This window comes from Amblyomma mixtum, chromosome 2 (genome assembly GCF_055824585.1).
Source record: "Amblyomma mixtum isolate Tamu chromosome 2, ASM5582458v1, whole genome shotgun sequence".
NCBI lineage: Eukaryota > Metazoa > Arthropoda > Arachnida > Ixodida > Ixodidae > Amblyomma > Amblyomma mixtum.
Window position 1 is genome coordinate 270185823 of NC_143013.1, and position 6098 is coordinate 270191920.

Below are 6098 nucleotides of genomic sequence, written 5' to 3' on the forward strand. Positions count from 1 at the left end.
ACCAGCGAAAAACACACATGATAGCATGTTCTCATAGCCAGCGCTTTCTGAACAAAATACCGAGTGTTTCACCTAAGGTGTTCTGCAGTTGTGAAAAGTCGGCTTTTTGAGTTAGAAAAGCTCTCTTTTAGTTAGAAGAGGCATAGCGTTGTAGGCGTAGAGCATCAGAATACAGATAACACGTGCTAATTAGTAGGCTGGATAAATAATATTGAGTAGTTAACTGTTTAACTACGACTGTTAGTCTCCTTATTTATTGACAGGCGTGTAGCCAACCTTAAGTAATATATCAATTTTTAGAACGTCGAAAACGTCCACACCCTCGCCGCTGTGGCCCAAAAAATTTTGACCATCTCAACGGGTTACATGCGCTGGAGGGGTTGCTTTGCCTGCAAGCTTGTCGCAAGCGCATGTATTTTGGCGCCATGTAGCAAAATTTGTTGGGCCACGGCGCCTAAGGTAACTGCGTTTTCGAGGTTCTAAAAACTGGTATGGATGGGCTACACGCATTTCAGTAAATAGATTAACAGTAATAATTAAAGAGCTAACTGCGCTGCGCTCCTCTCAGTGCGCTATGTCGGATGATGTGTACAAGGCGAGGCTGGAACGATCTGCTGCGGCCAAGCGACGGCGCCCCGCCGAAGAAACAGACGAAGAACGGGAAGAACGGCTAGCTAAACAACGTGCGTATGCAGCAGCCTGCCGAGCACGCCGGTCAACATCGCTTGATGCGGGTGCATCTACAAGTGCAGGGCCAAGTTTAATGAGTGCTGTTTATCTTTCCTCATATCTTTCAACTCTCTTCTATCTGCACGTGGCAGCGGTGGTGGCTCGGCTGGAGCCAGTAGGCAGGCCCGTGCACTTTCCTTTTCATCCATCTCTCAGTCGCAACCAACCAACCGTCGGCGCAGAGCGGCGGTATATATGCGGGCTGAAGAAACGGATGAAGTTGCTTTCGCAATTTCCGGGCTTAACCAAGCTGAGCCTCTGCCAATTTTTTTTTTTTCACTGCCGAAGTTAGGGCTTCCAAGTATAATATATATGAACAGTTATAACAGTAAATACGGTATTTATGTTACAAAAAGTTTCTTCCGATTTACAACGCACCCTGGAGTGGTGTGATAAAAAATAATAACGTGTATAAGCAGCACTTGAGTGTATGGTACAAATTCGAAACACGAAGAAATATAAACTAAACGTGCCCAGTTGCACTACTGGGAGTCGAATGACGGCACGTGGCACGCGGGAGCTTTGACACTGCTTACACTCTGTTTAAATGTGGGCAGAGAGCGTTTGGAATACAATCTTCGTTCCTTATTAAACACTTATCGCCTTAAAACCACATCCGCGCCCTTTATTCTACAATTTAAGGTTTTTACGGTTGGTTTTCGGGTATATTGTACGCGTATATTGTTGCAGTGTTGTGCACGGTGATCTAAATTAAGCTTTACAGATTTTTGAAATAATGCTCTGAGTAGTACGTGAAATCTGCCTCTGCACATAAGTTATGCGGCCAGGGTGACACGAAGCGAGATGATAATTGTCACGGACAGGCACCTAATTAACTAAAATATGTTAATGAACTTTTTCAGCCACTGCGGCTAGCGTAAATGTTTATATTAGAAGCTCAGAGGCGGTCGCACTGCTAGAATACTTCATGGGGTAGAATTCTTCTAGAGCAAACAAGTTCCGAGATATTCGCCGCCAAAGTTTCCACTGCTTTCACACAATCCCGCGTGCAAGGCAGTGGCAATCGACGCGAAACTGCCCCCTAATGTGACGCAGCTGTTGTGTATGGGGCGTTTCTTCTGTTTAGATAGCTGAAAGTGAAAGGGAAGCAGTTATCAGCCCCACCGGTCGCCCTACGCAGTTGGCATACCAAACATCACGCTTCACGCCGGATGTGGTTTCGCGCCGATCATCACCGGCTTCCAAGCGCAGTTACGCAAATCTAGCTGATATTATGGATGCGCGAATATTTCGAAACACACGTGTCCTAGAAGAATTCTACGGAATGGAATTGTGTAGCAATGCGACCCTCTTCTTTTCCATTGCAAACATTCCGTTTACTGCAGTCGCTAGAAAGTTCATTAATTGATTTTAGTTAATTAGGTGCCTGACGGTGACAGTTATCAGTTATCACCACACTTTGCATTCCCCTGGCCGCGTACCTCATGTGCAAAGGGGGATTTGACTTACAGGCGCGGCCATAAGTAAACCGAGCACGCTATTGTGTTCGAAGTGCAATCACGCTTTCTCCATTTGTAATGAAGAAGCGTTGTTTGTCTACAAGAAAGCCCACCAAATTCCGTTACCAGCATGCGCGCACCACTGCTGGCAATTTCAATTAGGTGACGCGTGAAACATGTTCGAAGACAGTTTGGTGCTCCGTTTACTTTTGTCCGCACTTGTACCTCCCAGCGCCTACGCTTAATTTTGAGTACCCTGTTTTAAATTCCTGAAATTCTGAAATATGAAATTCCCAGATGAGACTTTTGTAGATGCATAACAGTTTTGAAGCGAAAGATTCAATACAGGACATCGGGCTTCAATCGCGGACGGTAAAAATTTGACCTTCAGCCGAGTTAGAGGTCAAACCATGAAAAAGAGAAACAGAAATTGAATCAATATCCATGATTGGGAGTCGAACCCACGGCTGCACGAAAAGATACTTTTTAACGGCCACGCTCAGCGGGACCCCTGGGCTATCGCCGCGTTTTTTTTTTTCTTCAACATGGTGTTTATTACAATGATGCGACGTTGTATGTATATGAGCTATCTACAAACTGTCGCACATCAACACACAAGCAAGATAAAAGAGTCAGTCAACACGCCTTGTGTTAAACTGCACCACACTCTCGTGCTGTGCATTGGAGAACGCCGTCTTCATCAACTTCCATCTGCTCCGTCCCGCGGCATTGCCTGCTCGCCGTCGTCTTCTACGTAGCACAAATCTGTGATTTCGCTCCGATTCGAATGTAGTAAACATTCTCTGTAGTATTTTTTTTTTTTCACTGATTCGCCTTCCGACCAGGCAGATTTCTGCCGAAATGTTCACGTTCCATTCATTACAGTATTTGTGTTAGTGACAGTTTCCGAGGCTTCAGCTCAGACGTTCATAGCACGTTCATAGACGTTCATAGCTTTGCCCCGACCGCTCATGCGTAAGGGAAACCCGTGGTCTTGTTAACTTGGAGATGAGAAATGCCGCTGATACATTTGGGCTGCTGCTATACAGGGTGTTTCACCTAAGACTTTCTGCAATTTTTAAAAATAAGCTATTTGAATTAGATGCGCGCTTTTTCTGGCATAGCATTGTCAGTGGTGTAGTGCATCATAATGCAGCTAAGACGTGCTAACTAGCAGGCTTGTTAATTTAATAGTTAACTTTTAAACTATTACCGTTGAGCTCCTTAATTATTCAGAGGCATGTAGCCCACCATAATTAATGTCCATATCCGTTTTTAGAATTTCGAGAACACGATTATCCTCGGCGCTGTGGCCCAACAAATTTTGGCTATTTCGACGAGTTAGGTGCACTGGAGAGGTTGCTTTGCCTGCAAGCTTCTCAAACCGCATGTATTTTGGCGCGATGTAGGCGAAATTTGTTGGGCCACAGCGCCGAGGATAATCGCGTTCTCGAAATTGTAAAAACGGATATGGACATTACTTACGGTGGGCTGCATGCCTCTCAATAATTAAGGAGCCCAACGGTAATAGTTTAAAAGTTAACTACTAAATATTGGTTAACAAGCCTGCTAGTTAGCACGTCTTAGTTGAATTGAGATGTACTACACCACTGACAATGCTATGCCAGAAAAAGCGCGCATCTAATTCAAATAGGTTATTTTTAAAAATTGCAGAAAGTCTTAGGTGAAACACCCTGTATGTATGGATATACCAACTCGCGGTAACCATATTTTTTAATCTCTTGTTTTGCTGTTCACCTAATCTGGTTACTTCTGTGAGCTTGATTTCGGGCAGAGGGGACCATCTCACTGTCGTCGCGAATAGCAGTTATGAAACGAACCGCCGAAAAACGTGTGGTGAGAGGGATGTCTAGTTTTTTTTTTTTTTGGTTTTTTAAGGTGATTATTATAGAATGTCCGAAAAACGGCTTCACCACTCGACTGTATTGGAGTGTTTCCCTGAAGACCATAATTTTCTTGAGTTCTGTTCGTGATGAAAAAGGTACTACTCGAGCTCACAGATATATTTGTACCGAACATCAAATCATCAAGGCTTAACACAGGAAAAAAATCGTGACTAACAGCACAAATCGTGATTCTTGCTCGGAAGAGAAAGCGTGGGTTTAGCGCATTCCAAAAAAAAAATTAAGTTATTTAATTTAGCCGCCGCAGTGGCTCAGTGGTTATGGTGCTCGGCTGCTGACCCGAAAGACGGAGGCTCGATCCCGGCCGCGGCGGTCGAATTTCTGTGGGGGCGAAATTCTAGTGGCCCGTGTACTGTACGATGTCAGAGCAGGTTAAAGAACCCTAGGTGGTCGAAATTTCCAGAGCCCTTCACTACGGCGTCTCTCATAGCCTGAGTCGATTTGGGAGGTTAAACCTCATAAACCAAGCCTAACCAGTTCTTCAATTCAGGAAAATTTTCCAGGCTGCCAGTTTGCATAGAAAGGGCAACCAACGAATACTGTTCAAGGCTAAATGACAACATGAAAGAAGATCCTAAATTATTTTGAAGGTATAATAAAGGTGTAGATCTGAATCGTTAGGAATCAATGAATTAATTTATGATGATCAGGTCCTCTCTGAAAATGAAAGTAATGCAATGCGTCTAAATAACTAATTTCACTCTGTCCGTTTACCGTAGTACGGCTTAAATGATGTGCCGTCTGCGAGCAACGTCCTTCTAGTGCGATCAATTGGAATGGGTGTAGGCGGCATTCAGAGGCTGTTGGACAACGTAGACTACGGTAAAGATATTGGGCCTGAAGGTATCTCCACGTATTCATAAAGATGCTCAGAATCACCATCTCTTCATCTCTATTTGATTTACAGCAAATCATTAGCAACAAGCATTTTAACGGATGACTTTATAATTGCGCATGTCGTTCATGTTCACAAGAGTGGCCCCAAGAAAACTGTCAGTAATTATAGATCCATATCATTAACATCAATAACAAGCAAAATCCTTGGACATATCTTATAGTATACAGCGAACCTGAGGCACCTAAACAGTATCACTCTCACTTCTCGTTAACAAGCTTCAAGTAATAAATATTCGCTTTTCTGTACTGAAATGAATAGGCGATTACTTATTTCGGCGCTAAAAGTGTGTTATATTAAATCGGAAAAGTCCAGGCTATGTAAATGTTACACCAGGTGTTCCGCAAGCCTCGGTTTTGGGGTCACTCTTGTTTTTGGTGCATGAAAATTACATCTCTGAGGTCATTTAATATTTTTTCTGAAGTCATTTGCTCACGTCTGCGTTTAGTATCGAAAAACTGTCAGGGACCATGATTTTTTCTGCTTACGAACAGATTTAACAGGAATTCCGTACAGGTTATCCACTTGGAAGGTGAATTTTAATGTTAAACAGTGCGTCCATGTACGTTTTACCAAAAAAAACCTCCTGATTCTCGGTTTATGAACGATATCGTGCGTAAGGAAGCTACCTATAAGTATTAAGACTGTCACCTGATTGTTCCTGGAATGCGCACACTGATGACTTGGTGCGCAGGGCTAGTACCACAATGAATTTTATTCAAAGGAAATTGAGATGTCCTTAAGTTAAGATATACTGCCCATCTGAGCTGCGTTAGATTTATTATAGAATTTGGCTGCGCGGCTTGGGACCCTTCGAACAAGATTCTCATTGAGCACATTGAACAAATTTAAACACCGTGCAGCCAGATTCGTCTTGGGACGATTCAGACGGAAAGGTAGCGTAAGTGTCATGAAAGATTAGCTCAACTGGAAACTGCTTGTCTTCTGCAGAAGAAAATAAAGGCTTAAATTTTTACATTCAACACTCCACAATAAAAAATTGTTGATAGAGACACCTATCTCAAAGAGCCTCATTATGTTTCGACACTCTTAAAATTCGCGAATACCACGCCAGGAATGGCACCTACG

General features: G+C 43.3%; 1 protein-coding gene across 1 annotated transcript in view; it reads right to left on the minus strand.

The window, feature by feature from the left end:
- Window positions 1-6098, minus strand: part of LOC149363982 (cytochrome P450 4V2-like) — a 284143-nt gene that overhangs the window by 245293 nt on the left and 32752 nt on the right. The gene's annotated exons all lie outside the window — the stretch shown is intronic.